General features: G+C 42.2%; 1 protein-coding gene across 3 annotated transcripts in view; it reads right to left on the bottom strand.

Annotated features, from left to right (window-relative positions):
- NUMA1 (nuclear mitotic apparatus protein 1) overlaps positions 1–20109 on the bottom strand; it is a 77636-nt gene extending 57527 nt beyond the window's left edge. Inside the window, exon 1 of one of the 3 annotated variants that reach the window (XM_045071473.1) lies at positions 19939–20109. The gene's annotated coding sequence lies outside the window, so the exon portion shown is untranslated. The other 2 variants (XM_045071476.1, XM_045071479.1) reach the window with 2 other exon arrangements.
- Between the last annotated feature and the right edge of the window lie 97 nt (positions 20110–20206).

A 20206-nucleotide genomic window follows, 5' to 3' on the forward strand; every position in this document is an offset into this window, starting at 1 on the left:
GCAGGGAGTCTGCTTCTCTCTCTCCTCTGCCCCACCCCTATTGGTGCACGCTTTCTGTCTCTAACAAAAAAAATAAAATGTTTAAAATAAATAAAGAAAAGAAAAAGCTTGAGAAAAATGCTATAGTTTTTGAACAGCTAGGCCTTCTCAACAACATATTCCGATATATTTCCCACTATCCAAAGGTCAACAAACTATGACCTGCAGAGGTGAACAGAGTGGACCCTTGAATAACGCAAAGATAAGGGGTGCCAAACTGCTTGACACCCCCACCATCCTATGTAGTTGAAAATCCATGCAGAACTTCTGACACCCCAAAAACTTAACCACTAATAGCCACTGTTAACTGGAGGCCTTACAGATAACAAACAACTGATTAACATCTATCATGTAAGTTATCTGTATTAATACTGTAACCAAACAATAAAGCTAAAGAAAATGTTACTAGGAAAATCATAAGAGAAAATACATTTACAGTACTGTATTTAATTAAAAAAAAAAAAAAAAAACCCTGTATAAGTGGACCCATGCAGTTCAAACCCATGTTGTTCAAGGGTCAACTGTAGCTGCAACTACACAGCCTACAAAGCCTGAAGTATTTACTACTTGGGTCTAAACGAAACAGCAACTTAACTGAACATCTAAAGAACAATTTCTTTCTTTCTTTCTTTTTTTTAAAAGATTTTATTTATTTATTTGACAGACAGAGATCACAAATAGGCAGAGAGGCAGGCAGAGAGAGGGGGAAGCAGGCTCCCCGCGGAGCAGAGAGCCCGATGCAGGGCTCGATCCCAGGACCTTGAGATCACGACCTGAGTCGAAGGTAGAGGTTTAACCCACTGAGCCACCCAGGTGCCCCTAAAGAACAGTTTCTTAATATAGATTGTTGTCCAACTCACAGTGGATATTGTAGACAGTGAGGCTCATCTTAAACAAAATTTATATGGGGCACACAGTGGCTTGGTCTGTTAAGGGTCCAGCTCTTGACTCTGGCTCAAGTCATAATCTCGGAGTCCTGTGTGAGGTTCCACACTCAGCACGGAGTCTGCCTAAGATTCTCTCTCCCTCTGCCCCTTACCCCTTATACCCAAATGTATGCGCACGTGATCTCTCTCTCTCTCTCCAACAAATAAATAAATAATAAAAACTATTCGTAAATAAAAATGGTTATCTCAGGATGCCTGGGTGGGTCAGTTGGTTAGGTGCCTGCCTTCAGCTCAGGTCATGATCCCAGGGTCCTAGGATTGAGTCGCCCATCCAACTCCCTACTCAGTGAGGAACCTGCTTCTCCCTCTGCCTGCCACTCCCTCTGCTTGTGCTCTCTCCCCACTGACAAATAAAATCTAAAAAAATAAAATAAAATAAAAATGGTTATGTCAGCAGAATAGCATTAGGATAAAGGGATTAAGTGTAGGGGACTTAGTTGTTTTATATATTACTTTTATAATTTGTATAAAATTATTACAGTATTGTTTAAAATAGAAAAACTGAAAGCACTATAAAAATTCTCTATGATAGACTATTATACAGCCATTATAAGTATTTACAGTTTCAGCAACATTTTTTTTAAAGACTTTATTTATTTATTTGACACAGAGAAAGAGACAGCAAGAGAGGGAACACAAGCAGGAGGAGTAGGAGAGAGAGAAGCAGGCTTCCCACCAAGCGGGGCTTGCAGGGCTCAATCCCAGGAGCCTGGGATCATAACCTGAGCCGAAGGCAGAAACTTAATGACTGAGCTACCCAGGGACCCCGACATTTTAAATTTATATGAATTTATACAATGGTAACTGGGAAGCAGGATACAAAATTATAGGCAATATATGACTTTAGACTATGCAAAACAGAAATACGTATAGGTACGGAACACTGAAAAGAAATACTAAAATGGGAATACGTGATTTTCTCCAGATGGTGGGATTATAGATAATTTTAGTTTTCTTCTTTATCCTTTCCTGTATTTTTCCTATTTCCTACAATCAGATTCAAAAAACATTTTTGGTTTCCAGTATATAATCAAAAGTTCACCCTTTCTGAGAAATATGTATAGGACCACACATAGAATTAGAGGAAAAGTAAGCAACCCACTAGCAAGAAGACTGCACAAGGTATATGCCTCTTCCTCTTTGGGGTATAGAAAAGCTCAGCTGTCCCCCCCCCCCAAAAGGGACAATGCTAACCATTTCCTGCCTTCTTGCTTTTGGAGATACTTTAGTAAATATAACTGAGGAATCAAATTATATTGAGATGCCCGACAAACCTTATACACTAAGAACCCAGGAAAACCACCTTCTTAACCCTTAAATCTAAGACCTTTCACTTAAAGAAAACAGATCAGGGTGCCTGGTTGGCACAGTCAGTTAAGCATCCAACTCTTGGTTTCGGCTCAGGCCCTGATCTTAGGGTCATGGGATCAAGCCCTGCAAGGAGCCCAAGCTTTGTGCAGAGCCTGCTTAAGATTCTCTCTACCTCTGCCCTTCCCGCTCCGTGTGCACAAGCATGCGCTCTCTCAAATAATTTTTTTCTTTTTAAAGAAAGAAACCAGACTAAGACCTAAGTAACATGGACTGGATCATGTTATTCCAAACATCAAAAACATTCAGGGGGCCAAGCACTTGGGTGGCTCAGTTGGTTAAGCATCTGATTCTTGATCTCAGCTCAGGTCTTGATGTCAGGGTCATGAGTTCAAGCCTTGCATTGGGCTGGACACTGGGCATGGAGCCTACTTAAAAAACAAAACAGGGTGGCTCAGTCAGTTGAGCAGCTGCCTTCAGCTTGGGTCATGATCCTAGGAGCCTGGAATGGAGCCCCAGATAGGGTTTCCTGCTCAGTAGGGAGTCTGGTTCTCCCTTTCACTCTGCCCCTCCCCCAGCTACTACGTGCTTTCTCTCTCATAAATAAATCTTTAAAAAGGGGGGGGGGCACCTAGGTGGCTCAAGGGGTTAAGCCTCTGCCTTTGGCACAGGTCACAATCTCAGGGCCCTGGAATTGAGCCCCACATCAGGCTCTCTGCTCAGTAAGGAGCCTGCTCCCCCCGCACCCCCCACTTGTGATCTCTGTCAAATAAATAAATAAAATCTTAAAAAAAAAAAAATTCAGGGGCGCCTGGGTGGCTCAGTGGGTTAAGCCACTGCCTTCGGCTCAGGTCATGATCTCAGGGTCCTGGGATCGAGTCCTGCATCGGGCTCTCTGCTCGGCAGGGAGCCTGCTTCCTCCTCTCTCTCTCTGCCTGCCTCTCTGCCTACTTGTGATCTCTGTCTGTCAAATAAATAAATAAAATCTTAAAAAAAAAAATTCAGGGTGTGTCTGGCTGGCTCAGTCAGAAGAGCCTATAACTCTTGATCTCTGGGTTGTGAGTTCGAGCACTATGCTGGGTGCAGAAATAACTAAAAAAAATATATAAACTTAAAAAAAAAAATCAGAGGGTTGCCAGGGGGAGGTAGGTAAGGAGAGGGTGGTTGGGTTATGGACATTGGAGAAGGTATGTGCTATGGTGAGTGCTGTGAAGTGTGTACACCTGGCGATTCACAGACCTGTGCCCCTGGGGCTAATAATACATTATATGTTAATAAAAAAATAAGAATTTATTAATAAATAAAACTCAACAGCTAACTCCATTCAGAATAAAATCCATATCCCTTAACATGACACTTATAAAGCTCAAACCATCAAATTTCCTTTCCAGCCTACCTCCAGCTCCTAACTCTAAAATATCCTGTCTCAGGAATACTTTTCCCAAACATGCTCTGTATATTTGCCCATGCTGTGACCTCCTCCAAAATGTTTTTTCTTTTAAACTTACTGAAGGCCTAAATTTACCTTTTATAACCTGGTTCAAAAGCCTTTTCTCTTCAGAAGTTCTTCTCATTCTCCCATTTTAAAAACAACTGCTCTCTCTTCTACATGTTCCCAGTATTGCTTGTTCCTCTACACGCTTTATTCCATTCCTCTTTGGGTCTATGCTAGCTACAAATATGTTTCACTTGACTAAGCTTCTAGAGAGCAGAAACCCCCTCATTCACCTATCAGCTCCACTTTAGCACAATGCTTGCACATAGTAGGTGCTAAATAATGTTGCCTGACTGAATGTCAACTGGCCCTAATGTAATGAATTCTTTCAGTAACGCAGCCAGTAAAGCCAGTGTCAATCCCTCTAATTTAAAGTCACCTACCTAGCACAAATGACCAACAGAAAATGTCATGGGCCTGCCACTTTAAGGGGACTGGCAAACTGATTGTGTTTACACAATCCTAATTAAAACTAAAGGGCACTGAGGGAAAGAAAAGAAATAGGGAGATTAAGAGGTGTGGATCTACAGGTCACCTCCTCCTCTGTTTGGAGCCCAAATCTCCCAGCCTAGGGCCTAGTGAGCTCACTAAGCAGCCTATTCTCTCCTTGGGGTCACTATAGGATCTAAGTGTCCAAAAGCAACTAATTAGGGCACTTTCTCTCCAGCAACTGGCTTTGCTCTTGGCCATTTAACTTCTCATTGTGGTTACCTGGGGCTTTTCTAAATGAATCTCATTGCCCCAATCATTAAAAGAATCCCTTTAAAGAAAGACTTGAAATTAACCACAGCAGGGAACAAAGTCTCTAAATCTCCTAAACCACAAAATCCACACTGTCCATTTGGATGAAATTCACCCCAAACTTCTTCAAACAAAAGGTCCTACCACCAAATGACTTCTATCAGGACCAGCATGTCCTGTGATTGTTTTTCAGGAGAAAGCTCCAAGTGCCTGCTTCCCATTAAACAGCTACTTCATGTTTGATCACTCAGCTGTGACTGCCTGTAGAAAGCAAAATCACTGCAATTTAGGGGCTAAAAAGGAATTTCACTTCTATCCCCTAATCTAATAGTCAAGCAACTTATAACAAGTACATACTTCCTGACCTCCAATCTCCTTACACATACCTATTTTCAGATCTAGAACTCTTAGTATGTAACTTTTTCAATACCAAAATGAGGAAAACAAGGCCTTGAGTAAGAAAGAATTGCAAATGATCATATAGTGACTTAGTGACAGAATCTTTTGACCTCATTGCCTAATACCTTATTCTACTGACTAGTTATCAACAAGAACACCATTTCCAGGAACATATTCCGGGGTACACCAATCAGCCTATTTCAAATGCATTCAAGATAGGCTCTCTGCTTTCCCTTTTTCTATCCCCCCTGCCCATTGTCACTCTTTCTCAAACCAACCTGCTGACCAAAAAAAAAAAAAAAAAAAAAGTAATTTGATATATAATTTTTCCCACAAAAAGACGAGCTACCAAACTATCTGGTTCAGCCCCACCATGTGATGGGTGCTGGCATGCTGGTGTGCAGTGGGTGCTACAGCCAGAAGAACCTGTGACTGAGTTTTCTGGAGATGGGACTGCTAACACCCCCTCGGCTACAGTGTCCTACAGCAGCACATTCCGATCCTTTTTGGTCCCCAAATCACATTTGTGATTTGGGAGGACTACGATGAGAAAGGTAAATTTTCTCACACTATCTAGTCACCATGGCCTAGAAGCAAGCATACATGCACAGTGAGTATAAAGGAAGTGACACCTTTTTAAACAAACATTTCCAATCTTATTAAATCAAATGAAAACTGTAGTCAAAACAGTCTCTGCAGGAAGTTATTAACTTATTCTAACAATATTACCATCACTCAAAATATTTATAAAACACTCCTTTGGAAACTGCCTTTAAGGTCTACTCCACATGAAGACACACACAAAAATTAAGTCTTACTGTTTACATGTCATTCTTCACCAAAAAATGTACTGCCTTGTTTCACTCTTTGGCTCACAGTATCTTTTGGCTATCTCCTAAACCTGAATCCACTAAGCAAGAGTGATGATTTGCCACTTCTGAGGATATTCAAAAGATTGGCTTAGAAGCCAAAAATATTCTGAGCATTGGCAGCCTCACCAGAATAAATACAAAGGCTGAGAACACAATTACTCTCAGGACAAACTTACAAATATTAGGTGTCCTGAAACTACAACTAAGGGGGCAAGATATATGCAATATATGTCACATATTAATTGTATTACTTTACAATCACACATTATAAAATCATATATTTTGACCCTGGAATGAATCTTCCAGATCATATAATCCGAACTTTTCATTTTTACGTATGAGATCACTCAGTGCACTGAGGTTAGGCAATGTCTCTGGTAACATAACTAGTTAGCAACAGTCAGGACTAGAAACCCAGTCACCCTAACTTCTAGCATAATCCATAAATATATACTAATCCATACTCCTCCCCCTTCTGTGTTCCTCACTGCTGTCTTTTCTTTTATTCTATTTATTTATTTATTTATTTATTTATTTTTACTGCTGTCTTTTAAAGTGAAAGGAAATAACGAACACTCAAGTACATCACAATGGTTCTGAAACCAGTAGCTGAGAAATGATGGCTTAAGACCAGGATATCTTGGGATGCCTGGGTGGCTCAGTCGGTTAAGCCTCCACCTTCAGCTTAGGTCATGAACCCAGGGTCCTTGGATCCACACCCCACTCCGAGCTCAGCAGGGAGCTTGCTTCTCCCTCTGCCTGCTGCTCCCCCTGCTTGTGCTGTTTGTCTCTCTGAAAAATGAATAAATAAAAACTTAAAAAAAAAAAAAAAAAAAGACCAGGCTAGCTCTCTGTAATCGTCCCTGTGGGTATGAGCCATTGTTCAGTATGTAGCTCACAAGAGTTCTAGGTAATCTACCTCTGAGCAGGGGTCAATGAAAACCTCTGGACACCTCCCCCCTCACCCCCAAAATACACACAACAAAAATATGTCTGTTGAACCTCTCTTCCTGCCTCCTGCAGTAAACCATGTGCTTCAAGTAACTGAAAGAACATTACTATGAAGAACACGAATCAGGGGGCGCCTGGGTGGCTCAGTGGGTTAAGCCCCTGCCTTCGGCTCAGGTCATGATCTCAGGGTCCTGGGATCGAGCCCCGCATCGGGCTCTCTACTCAGCAGGGAGCCTGCTTCCTCTTCTCTGCCTGCCTCTCTGCCTACTTGTGATCTCTGTCTGTCAAATAAATAAATAAAATTTTGAAAAAAAAAAAAAAAAGAACATGAATCAGGGAAAAAATAGTAAAGCTTCTGTTCAGGAAAAAGCTGATTTATGAAAAACCAGAGAGGGCAGGAACCATCTTGAACTTACCTCCTCGTAGACAGCTTCCTCAGGCCTGGATAAGAGATCCCTGGCAGTCTGACTTAGAATTAGCATCTAGCCAGGAAGGGGCAAAGGGACAGGAATGCTTGTTCATTCTCCCATCCCACCCACGTTGGTCAGCTCAGCCTCATATCATCCTGGGCAGCTCCAGAGTTCTATAGAATCAGACAGCAACCGGAAGGGAAGCCACACAGCCTAGGTCAACGGGGTGAGTCAGTCGCAGAGCAGGAAGAGTCACTGGAGCAGAAATTCTGGCCTCCTGTGGCAGGATTGCCAAACTAAACCACACCACACTCCCACCCCCACTCCCTTTGGTCAGTACTGGGAAGGCTCTGCTCTGTTAGGATTCTGGTCTCCAAACCAGAAAAGGTCCTTTCTCTGGAGGCTCCACACCATGCTCATATCCAAGTGTTTCTCCTACTCAAAAACTTTCTATGGCTTTTTTCTGCCTAAAGCATCATACCTAAATTATCTGACTTAATTTTTTAAATCCTCCATTATATGGCCTTAAGGCATTTATTCAACCTATTTCCCACTATTCCACTGTATACTCCGAACTTATCAAGCCAGTCTTCCCACTTCTCTCTGCATTAGCCTCTCTCATTTCCATGCCTTCAGTTATGCAGCAGTGGTAAATTCAAATACCTTCAGGAGTCAGGCAGTAAAAGAAATGGATTCTCCAGTGGAGCATATGGCAAAAGCCCAAGTGTTATTCCTACCTAAAAGCATTCAAATATTTTAAATCAAATATTTATGCAATACTTTACCTTGAGCATTACAATGACCTCTTAGATGGTTATTAATATTCTTTCTAGCTTGCAAGTAAAGAAGCTTTCCCAAGGTTAGGCAGCTGGCAAAATGATGGGCATCATCTCTGAACCCAAAGCAAGAGTTCTAAAGTATGAGGATTCCCAAAAGTACAAATACCACAGAAGATACAGAGCTCTGAAACTCTGAAGAGGAAGGGTGCCAGGGTGGCTCAATCAGTTACATGTCTGACTCTTGATTTTAGCTCAGCTCATGATCCCTCATGAGACTGAGCCCCACATCAGGCTCCACCCTCAGCATGGAATCAGCCTGGGATTCCCTCTCTTCCTCTGTCCCTCCCCCTAACTTGCACTCTCAGTATCTTGCTCTCTAAAATAAATCAAATCTTTAAAAAATACATAAATAGGGGCACCTGGGGTGGCTCAGTGGGTTAAAGCCTCTGCCTTGGGCTCTGGTCATAATCCCAGAGTCCTGGGATCGAGCCTCTCATCGGGCTCTCTGCTCAACAGGAAGCCTGCTTCTTCCTCTCTCTCTCTCTCTTCCTGCCTGCCTCTCTGCCTACTTGTGATCTCTGTCAAATAAATAAATAAAATCTAAAAACAATTAAAAATTTAAAAATATATAAAAATAAAAAATACATAAATAAGGGCACTTGGGTGGCTCAGAGGCTTAAGCCTCTGCCTTCAGCTCAGGTCATGGTCACAGGGTCCTGGGATCAAGCCCTGCACTGGGCTCTCTGCTCAGCAGGGAGCTTGCTTCCCCCTCTCTCTGCCTGCCTCTTGGCCTACTTGTGATTTCTCTGTGTCAAATAAATAAATAAAATCTTTTTTTTAAATACATAAAAACTCTGGAGAGGAAATTCATTTTCATGATATACAACCTTAATAGTGGGATGGGACACCCAAATAGCAGCTTATATAGCCATACTCCAATTACCTCAAACTCTATCCACATTCCTGCCAAAGTACTTCCTAGTTATTCCAGGTCCTGCTGAGTTCCCTCTTCTCTCAGTTCCTGTTGGGCTTACAGACTAGACAACACAATCTTGTGCCAAATTATATATGGTCATGCAAAACTAAATACTGAGTCCATGTGTTAGTCTCTAATTCACTAATCACACTACTGTATTAACCTACATAGTTCTACTAAAAATTTTAACCTGAATCTTTTTTTTTATATATTTTTTAAAAGATTTTATTTATTTATTTGACAGACAGAGATCACAAGTAAGCAGAAAGGCAGGCAGAGAGAAAGAGAGGAAGAGAAGCAGGCTTCCCGCTGAGCAGAGAGCCCGATGCGATGCGGGGCTCAATCCCAGGACCTTGGGATCATGACCTGAGCCGAAGGCAGGCTTTAACCCACTGAGCCACCCAGGCGCCCCTTTAACCTGAATCTAATCAAGAGAAAACAATCATACAAATCCAAATTAAGAAACATTCTTGGGGCACCTGGGTGGCTCAGTCGGTTAGGCATCTGGCTCTCGGTTTAGGCTCAGGTCATGATCTCACAGTTGGGGGATCAAGCCTAACATTGGGATCTGCACTCAGCATGGAGTCTGCTTTGGATTCTCTGTCAAATAAATAAATAAAATCTTTTAAAAAAATATATTCCGCGGGTGCCTGGGTGGCTCAGTGGGTTAAACCTCTGCCTTCAGCTCAGGTCATGATCTCAGGGTCCTGGGATCAAGTCCCACATCGGTCCCTGCTTCCTCCTCTCTCTCTCTCTCTCTGCCTGCCTTTCTGCCTACTTATGATCTCTCTCTGTCAAATAAACAAATAAAATCTTAAAAAAAAAAAAAGTTAAAAACATATATATATATATATATATATATATATATATATATATATATATATATATATTCTGCAAAAGTGTAACCTAAATTCTTCAAGGATGTCAATACTATGATAGAAAAAAAATTTAAGATTAAGAGATTAGAGAATTGTTCAACGGGCCTGACAAAATCATGGCAACTAAATGTAAGCACGATCCTTCAATGAAGATTGATTTGAAAAAAGTGTATAAAGGACATCACTGGGAAATTTTGTGAAGTCTGAACAAGCACTATACATTGAATGTACTGAATCAATATTAAATTTCCTAAGTGCTAACTGTATAGTGGAAGACAGTCTTGTTTTTACCTGGGTGGCTCAGTGGGTTAAGCCGCTGCCTTCGGCTCGGGTCATGATCTCAGGGTCCTGGGATCGAGTCCCGTATCGGGCTCTCTGCTCAGCGGGGAGCCTGCTTCCCTCTCTCTCTCTCTCTGCCTGCCTCTCCGTCTACTTGTGATTTCTCTCTGTCAAGTAAATAAATAAAATCTTAAAAAAAAAAAAAAAGAAAGAAACACTGCTGAAATATTTAGAATGAAGTAACATGATGTTCACATGTAACAGTCAAAAGTGTCAGAAAATGAAGGATAGAGACAAATGCAGCAAAGTGTTCACAATTGGTGAATCTAGGTGAACAGTGTATTTTTTACATTTTTCTTATAAAGTATCTACAGGTTTGAACTTATACAAGAGTATATAAATAGTTATTATTCCTATAAAGAATCTGTAGGTTTGAACAGCTGGTAAGGAAGAAATTACTGTATTAAACCCTTCTTTGTATACTCAGCTCTTTGAGAGAGATAAAAGAGGTGCTCATTACTTATTTGCTCACTACCTAAGGCAACTGGGCTTTGGAGGTCAACAGCCAACCAGAGTCAACTTTGCAATAGTTCATAAGGGGTACAGTGGCAATCTCTAAGGGAACAAGAGGTTTCCCTCAAACTCACACCATCACACCACAGGAAGGATAGAAAAGGGGTAATAAAAGCTATTATTACCTCACCCTTTACTGAGGCCATCCAGCAGAGACACTTGACAAATGCCCACTTACAGGGCAGAATACAGTTACTACCCATACAAAGGACCCAAGAGCTAGGGTCACATTGCATCCACCTTGCCACAGGGCACCAAAAACTTGACAGCATGCAAAACAAGTGTCTCTGGCCAGTCACAGGAAGGCACCCAAGTGGTCAAATAAATATGTCTGAAGTCTTTACTCCTCGCCATATAAAACAGTCTTCAGATGCAGTAAGGCAGAATAAATCTGCAAGGCTGAATCACTGGCATTTCCTGCACTGGCTTCAAAGAAATCAGCCCTTAAATAGGATGGAAAGGGCAGCTGACACAGCTGTCAACAGAGGCCTCAACCCAGGAGCATGCTGTGCAATATGCTCTCTCTCCCTTCTACAGCCACCAGATCATTTTACTTCTGCCTAGTGGTCCCTTATTAGGGTGACTGACTGCCCAATGGCCAACCCTTAACCTTGACTCTCTCCTCCTCTCACTGACAGCCAAGATATTGCCCTTTCCAGATAGCTCCTCCACTAATTTAGCAGAAAGAATAATCAAAACTATTCCCTCCCAAACTTCCATCAACTGAAGGCCTGTAGTGGTATAACATAGAGCTTGCTTCTCAAACCTACCATCATAGCTTTTTTACCAAAGACAGAGTGAAAACATATAAAGCCTGCTTGTCAACTTTGGAATTATAAACTATGAAGGACAGAAAATACAATGTTTTTAGATTTGTTCTGGCAAAGATCTCAACACCAAAAGCAACCTTCTGTTACTAAGGCAAGCTCATACCAAGCTTTGTAACCAAGCTTTCATTACCAAAAGCAACACAATACAATTTAATGAAATTAAATATAAAGGCTTGCATTCACAGTAAAAGAAATCAGCCAAACTAATACAAGATGGTAGAGACCTGGTACAGCAGTTCATATTTAAAAGGCTGCCTTTGGGGTAGAGGAGGGAGCAGGATGCCTCTAGTGGGAGGTGGAGGATAGGCTGTTATGCTCTCAATGAACCATGAATGTAACAGAGCTACAGAAAACACAATGCAGGCTTGGGTTGTGTGACAACTCTGTGCTCCACCTTTTAAAGAGCAAAGTCAGAGTATATGCAGTGAAGAATAACAACAACTGTGGTGCAAGGTCTAAAAGTCATGTTGTAGCAAATGTGAGGGAAGAACTACAGAAGTTTAGCAGTGAAAACATGAGAACTTTTTTCAAATATATGCATGCTTGTCATGCAGGTGAAGAGAAAAACCTATGTGTTCTCTTGCAAGAAGACAAAACCAGAACTACTGAGCAGAAATTACAGGAAGATAGATTTGGGTTGGACACAGGGAAGACTTTCAGCATAATTAAGAAATTAAGAATGGGGGGCGCCTGGGTGGCTCAGTGGGTTAAGCCTCTGCTTTCAGCTCAGGTCGTGATCTCAGGGTCCTGGAATCGAGCCCCGCATCGGGCTCTCTGCTCAGCAGGAAGCCTGCTTCCCCCTCTCTGCCTGCTTCTCTGTCTACTCGTGATCTCTCTCTGTCAAAATAAATTAAAAAAAAAAAATTAAAATTAAAAAAAAAAAAGAAATTAAGAATGGGGGTTATAAAGACAACTATTATATGATCTCCCTAATATGAGGAAGTGGAGATGCAATGTGGGGAGTTTGGGGGGTAGGAAAAGAATAAATGAATCAAGATGGTGTCAGGAGGGAGACAAACCATAAGAGACACTTAATCTCACAAAACTGAGGGCTGCTGGAAGGAGGGGGTAAGGAGAGGGTGGTGGGGTTATGAACATTGGGGAAGGTATGTGCTATGGTGAGTGCTGTGAAGTGTGTAAACCTGGAGATTCATAAACCTGTACCCCTGGGGCTAATAATACATTATATGTTAATAAAAAATTTAAAAAATTAATAAAAATAAAATAAAATGAATGGGGGTTATAGAACCCAGAATGCTTGGATCAGAACACCAACTCCACTACTTACAAACTGTATGACTTTGAGTAGATTACTTGATTTATTTGTGGCTCAGTTTATTTGCCTGTTAAAGGGAACAGTAATAATGGTAGTATTTACCTTAAAGAACTTTGGGAAGCAGTTCATGCAAGGTGCTTAGAGTCATGCCTAGCTCAGAGTATATACTGAGGAAAAAAAAAAAAAAAGAACGTAGCTATTGCTGTGACTGTTGATATGATAAATCAGATAACCTGAAAATCTTCCTACTAAATACACCTGGAAATGGTTGGGGAAATACAATAAACATCCTTTTAGATTATGCCAGTTAAGTTATCGTCTCTCTGCTGCTCCACCTACCCTGTTATACTCTGCTCTGTGACATTGGGGCTTGGACTCTGCCAACCCCATTTCACCTTTGCCAGCTGGCTCACAGTTAGGCTCTGTCAATAGGAGGTGCTAAAGGGAAAATGGAAAGCAGGAACTTCCTCCTTCCTAGGCGTGCTGTTTCTTGACAACAGCAGTTGGTTCCTTCCCACTTCTTTCTGAACTCCCAGAACCAGCCTCATGGCACCCCTCCGAGGCAACAGCACCAGCTGGGCAGAGCTCAAGCAAACCTGGACTCCTATAGGCCCTTCCCGGGAGCACCTGAGAAACCAGCAGCACCAGGCAACACCCTCTCCGCAGAGAATCAGGGCGTAGTCCTTCAGATCCCTTCAGACTTCTATGCTCTGATAATTCCAACTGTTCCCTCCCATTGTTTCTCAGTCTTAGATGAGCTAGCTGTTTAATGCAGTTACTACATCAAACTCACTTTAAGATTCCCTTTTGCCAGGGCACCTGGGTGGCTCAGTGGGTTGAAGCCTTTGCCTTCGGCTCAGGTCATGATCCCAAGATCCTGGGATCAAGCCCCGAGTCAGGCTCTCTGCTCTGCAGGGAGCCTGTTTCCTCCTCTCTCTCTGCCTGCCTCTCTGCTACTTGTGATCTTGCTCTCTGTCAAATAAATAAATAAAAATCTAAGAAAAAAAAAAATCCCTTTTGCTTGTTCAGTCCTCCCACAAAGGTTTAAACTAATTCCATTTACTGAGTTCACTCCTAAAATAGCTATGTGTGGTTTCTACTTTCCTGCTTGGATCCTAACTGATACACAGATAAACTGACCTCATGAGAAAGTAAGGGAAATTCCAGGAACAGTGTGACCTGACAGCATAGCTGTGCTAGCAGTGTAAAGAATTTATAAACTCCTTATTGTCCAAGAGACAGATTTTGAGCCTACTAAAAACAACTGATATTATATTGTATTGTATTAAAGCTGTATTAAGGCTGAAGCAGTCGGGCGGCTGGGTGGCTCAGTGGGTTAAGCCACTGCTTTCGGCTCAGGTCATATGATCTCAGGGTCCTGGGATCGAGTCCCACATCGGGCTCTCTGCTCAGCAGGGAGCCTGCTTCTCTCTCTCTCTCTCTCTGCCTGCCTCTCTGTCTACTTGTGATCTCTCTCTGTCAAATAAATAAATAAAATCTTAAAAAAAAAAAAAAGGCAGTCAATAAAAAGACCAGGGGGGAAAAAAATCTGTCCACAGGGAAATAGGGAAGCTTATCTTGCTCACCTAGTGAAGTAGGATGAAAAAACCTCCTAGGAATTCAAAACCATAGTTGTTTTGTGGCCTAAGCTTGTGGCCTGGAAATCTGTATTGCATACATTGGTCCCAGGCTGGGAATAACCTTGAGTGTCCAACAGAAGCAATAACAAAGTTCTCCAGGAGATACAATGGCCAATGAATGGCCAATAAATATGTGAAAAAATGTTCACCATCATCGGTTAACAGGAAAATGCAAACTAAAACCAAAATGAGATACTACTACACCTCCATGAGAAGAGCATATATTAGAAGGACAACAATACCAAGCATGGGTAAGAATATGAAGCTGGGGGCTCCTGGGTGGCTCATTCAGTTTAACATCTGTCTCAGGTCATGATCTCAGGGTGGTGATATCCAGCCCTGCACTTGCTGCATCGGCTTGAGATTTTTCTTCCCCTCTCCCTGCTCAAGCATGATCACGTGCACACACATGCGCTCTCTCAATAAATATATAAATAAATACAATCTTTAAAAAAAAAGGGAATATGAAGCAAATGGAGCTCTCACATACTACTAAAATAGTACCATCACTTTGGAAAACTGGCAATTTCTTAAAAAGTTAAATACAACTGCCATACAACCCAATCATTCCACTCTGAAAAGGAAAAAATATACAAATGCTCAAAGATTTGTACATGATTGCTCATAGCAATTTAATCACAATAGCTAAAAACTGGAAACAAACCAAAAGTCCAAAAACAGAGAATAATAAAATTACATGATATAACCATACAACAGAATACTATATAGCAACAGAAAGCCACAAATTACTGATATATGCAACTAAATGGATAAATCTCATATGTATTATGCTATGTGAAAGAAACTAGGCCAAGAATATGCACTGTATGATTAACTTACATGAAATTCTAGGAAATGCAAATTAACAATAGTTCCTGAGGGGGGCACCTGGGTGGCTCAGTCGTTAAGCACCTGCCTTTGGCTCAGGTCAGGATCCCAGAGTCTCAAGATGGAGCCCCATTGTCGGGTTCCCTGCTTGGTGTGGAGTCTGCTTCTTCTTCTCCTTCTCCCCTTCCCCCTGTTCCTTCTCTCTCTCAAAGCTCAAAAAAAAAAGTTCCTGAGCCAAGGTGAAGGGAAATACGGACTGCAAAGAAACATGCAGAAACTCTGGGGAATAATAGAACAGCTCTATATTTTGATTGTGGCAGCTTTTTATAGGTATATACATCTGTCAAAACACTTTTTGCCTTAAACATAGTTTACTGTACATAAATTATGCCTAAGCAAAGTGCTCACTTTGGAAAATTGGAAAAAAAAAAAAAAGAAAGAAATAAACAAAGAAAGAAAATAAACTGCTCTTGGTAGTAACTGATCTCGACCCAAGCTACATAGGACTACCACAGACAACACCCCTTTGAATGTGACCTTACAATCCAAAACTACTACATACCTGCAGAAACTATTCATTATGGGCAAGAGTCAGCTAAAACAAATCCCTAAAAACTTCAGAAAAACATGATAGAGACTATAAGTTTATTTAAAATTATTGGGGCACCTGGGTGGCTCAGTGGGTTAAAGCCTCTGCCTTCGGCTCAGGTCATGATCCTGGGGTCCTGGGATGGAGCTCCACATCGGGCTCTCTGCTCGGCAGGAGCCTGCTTCCCTTCCCCTCTCTCTGCCTGCCTCTCTGCCTACTTGTGATCTCTCTCTGTCAAATAAATAATAAATTTTAAAAAATAAAATCTTTAAAATTATTATATGAGTTGAGGGGCGCCTGGGTGGCTCAGCGGGTTAAAGCTTCTGCCTTCGGCTCAGGTCATGATCCCAGGGTCCTGGGATGGAGCCCCACAACTAGCTCTCTGCTCCGTAGGGAGCCTGCTTCCTCCTCTCTCTCTGCCTGCCTCTCTGCCTACTTGTGATCTCTTTCTGTCAAATAAATAAATAAAATATTTTAAAAAATAAATAAATAAAATAAAATTATTATATGAGTTGAAAACATGAGACAAAAATAAGATACCATGGAAAACAAAGAAGCATATTTAAAAATGTACTAGATAGTACTTCTAAAAATGAAAAAGTTAGCTAATGAAGAACTCAGGGCATCTGGGTGGCTCAGTCAGCTGAGCAACTAAATGGCTCTCAGCTCAGATCTTGATCTCTGGGTCATGAGATTGAGCTCTCAACAAGCTCTGCACTGGGTGTGGAGCCTGCTTAAGATTCTCTCTCCCCCTCTCCCTCTGCCCCTCCAGCCCTTAAACACACACACACATACACAAAGTAAATTAGTTCTAGCTGAAGAGTAAATTACTAAGCTAGGAGATAGATTTAAAAAAATTACCAGAGGTAAGACAGAAAGAGATGGAAATCATGAAAGATAAGAGATGTAGAGGACAGGGATGTCTGGGTGGCTCAGTTGGTTAAGCAGCTGCCTTCGGCTCAGGTCATGATCCCAGCATCCTGGGATCAAGTCCCACACTGGGCTCCTTGCTCCACAAGGAGCCTGCTTCTCCCTCTGACTCTGCCTTCCACTGTCTGCCTGTGCTCGCTCTTGCTCGCTCTCTCTGACAAATAAATAAATAAAATCTTAAAAAAAAAAAAAAAGATGTAGAGGACAGAATAAAAAAGTCCAACATAAGTTAAATATGGGATCTGAGAGAGGTACTATTTATTTATTTAAAAGATTTTATTTATTTATTTGTCAGAGAGAGAGAGGAGCAAGAGTGAGCACAAGCAGACAGAATGGCAGGCAGAGGGAGAAGCAGGCTCCCTGCCGAACAAGCAGCCCGATGTGGGACTCGATCCCAGGACCTGAGCCGAAGGCAGCTGCTTAACCAACTGAGCCACCCAGACATCCCGAGAGGTACTATTTAAAAAGGGAACGACTATGAACTTTTTACAAAATTTATGCACGGTATGAAATCTCAGATTGAGGAACCACTGTAAGTTCCCAGTAGGATACAATTAAATACACAGCATGTAATGAAACTGCAGAACACAAACAATAAGATTTTTAAAACTACCAGAGAAGGGGCGCCTGGGTGGCTCAGTCATTAAGCATCTGCCTTTGGCTCAGGTCATGATCCCAGGGTCCTGGGATGGAGCCCTGCACCAGGCTCCCTGCACAGAGGGAAGCCTGCTTCTCCCTCTCCCACTCCCCCTGTTTGTGTTCCCTCTCTCACTGTGACTCTCTCTGTCAAATTAAAAACAAAACAAACGGGATGCCTGGGTGGCTCAGTTGGTTAAGCAGCTGCCTTCGGCTCAGGTCATGATCCCAGCGTCCTGGGATCGAGTCCCCATCCTCCTTTGTGCTTCTCCCTCCTCTGCCTGCCACTCTGTCTGCCTGTGCTTGCTCTCACTCTCTCTCTCTTACAAATAAATAAATAAAATCTTTAAAAAAAAAAAAAAATAAAAAAATAAAAAAAAAAAAAATAAAAACAAAACAAACAAAAAAACCAACTTTAAAAACTACCAGAGAAAAATGCAGGTTACCTGCAACAAAATGATAGTTAAATTGTGAGCACAGTTCTCAAAACTAACAAGAAAAAGCCAGAATTTCAGTAAAATAACATTCAAAGTGCTGAGAGAAAATAATTGGAAGCTTAGTACCCAGCTAAACTATCAAGACTGAAGAGAAAAAAAAAGATGTTTCTACACAGAGTGTTTAACGCTAACTGACCCCTTACCGAAGAAAACATCTGAAGGATATGTTCATCTATTTAACACAAAAGGAATAAAATGCAAGAAAGAATGGTGAAAAAACAAACAGTAAGCATATTAGGATAAAATGAAAATAATCTCTAACAGCACAAAACACAATACTGTTAGAATACAATAACAACTATTATTATTTAGAATTGTTCAATATTGAAATGGACTGCCTTTGGGAGTGGTCCCATCTTTGGAAGTGTTTATTTTGAATTCAGACAACACCTTTTGATATGTTCAGTGTAACAGTGGGTAAGAGGCTGAAATAAATGACCCCCAACATACTTACTGACCATCGGGTGTTATCAATTAGACACAGCTGTCAAAATATTATCCAGTCAGCCCTGTTTAGCCACCTGTGGCAGGGCTTTTCACCATCCTAACAGTCCTAGAACTCAACTACTAGTTCAAGGCATTCTTCTCACTCTCATATTCCATAAATAAAAGAGAATATTCTAAATAGAAATGTTTTTATATGAGCTTTCAGGTAAGATCTCCTAGCTTTGGGGAAGCATAGCTCTGGCATTAGATTAAGAATCAGTCATTAAAATTAGTCATCATTTGCTTGAACTTGGGCCAAGAAAAGAGTACTGTGGAAGCTTTTACATAGAATTATGTGCTTCTTCCTCTACAAGGAGAACCATTCAGGAACAGAGAGGGAGGGAACACATATACTCATCCCTGCTGATGGAATGCTACCTTACTTGGTCTGAATGTTCCCTCTGGGTTCTCATATATTCACAACAGTAAAGATCTTCACAAGGTAGCCCTAATCCCCACCACAGAGTAACCGTTTCAAGAACTTTGGAAATATGGGACCAGGAATCAGACACTAGAGAGAGGGAAACACGGATTAAAGCGAGTAACTATCACAGTTTTAGAAGGCAGTTCCATTCCAGGCAAAAAGATGGAATACAAAGGTTCAAAAGCCATTAAATGGAGATGGGCTCCTCTTCCTTTTCAGTCCATGAAAGCTCATTCATTTCAAAGCATACATTAAGAGCCAGGACATGTTTCATGCATACCTGCCTAAGCATCAGGATAGGGGACAAAAGACACTGTCTATCTAGGACAAACATGCAGACACTCTTCCCATACCAGATGAGCAGCACTCCCCTGGGGCGTAAGCAAGAAAGGACACCCAGAGGAGGCAGCATGAAGCCAGTTACGCTCTTTCCCACGCACAACCTTCACACAGTAACTTACAGTCATGTATTTGTACACTCCAAGACGCTTCCATGAAACAACTTAACTGATTTGACCCTCAGAACCACCCCAAAAAGTAGGTAAGGCAGGTAAGTTATTGTTAACCTATGCGAAGTGAGGCTCAAAATAAATCAGGTGACCCGTCCAAGACAACGCGCACCCCTTACCCCCCACTCCTTATTTAACCCAACCATGCACTAGCTATGTAATCCTGACCAAGTAAACATTATAAAATACCTCCGCTTCCCCAACTGTAATAAAGGATAATAGGACAATTAGGAATGTTTAAAAAATGATCCACGTCAAGGGTGTGGTACAATGCCTGAAACGTAGCGGGTGCTACGTTTACTAGTATTACTACTGCTATTGTTAACAATAATAGGCGGAGACTTCCTTGGGACCTCTGGGTCACAAGCATTTCAGGAACACGCACTAGCCCCCCCCTTCCCTCCCCGCGTAGACAGAATTCCACAGACACGCCCCCAAACAGATCCTCCCCCTAGGCACGCCGGCACCTCCCCCACACCAGACATGCCCCCCTCCTCACAAACCTTACCCCCGATAGATTCTCCCCAGTCAGAGAGGTTATGAAGGAGGCCTTCCGCTCGCACCCGCCTCTCCAGCACCCCCTTTAGGCCCCGGCATCCCTGCGGGCGCCCGGACTGAACGCCAGCCGCAGGCCCGCGCCGGTTACCTGGCCGCGCGCTCCCGCTCCGCCTCACGCTTCCACGGGATCGGGTTTGTCGCGGGCTCGCGCCAGCGCTGTGAGCGCACAATTAGTTTAAACTATGGCCCCGCCCCCTCGCGCCACCCTCTGATTGGCCCCGGTTGTCAGGAGTCTCACGCAAGGGCACGCTTCAGGACCCGGGAAAAGGAAGTGTGAGGACCACTGGGAAGGGAGAACGGGAGTGTCACTATTTCCGGACCCGGGCCGGGACTTGAGAGAAAAGAAAACTACAAAT

This window comes from Mustela putorius, unplaced genomic scaffold (genome assembly GCF_011764305.1).
Source record: "Mustela putorius furo isolate JIRA1106 unplaced genomic scaffold, ASM1176430v1.1 tig00003987_pilon_pilon_pilon, whole genome shotgun sequence".
Lineage (NCBI taxonomy): Eukaryota > Metazoa > Chordata > Mammalia > Carnivora > Mustelidae > Mustela > Mustela putorius.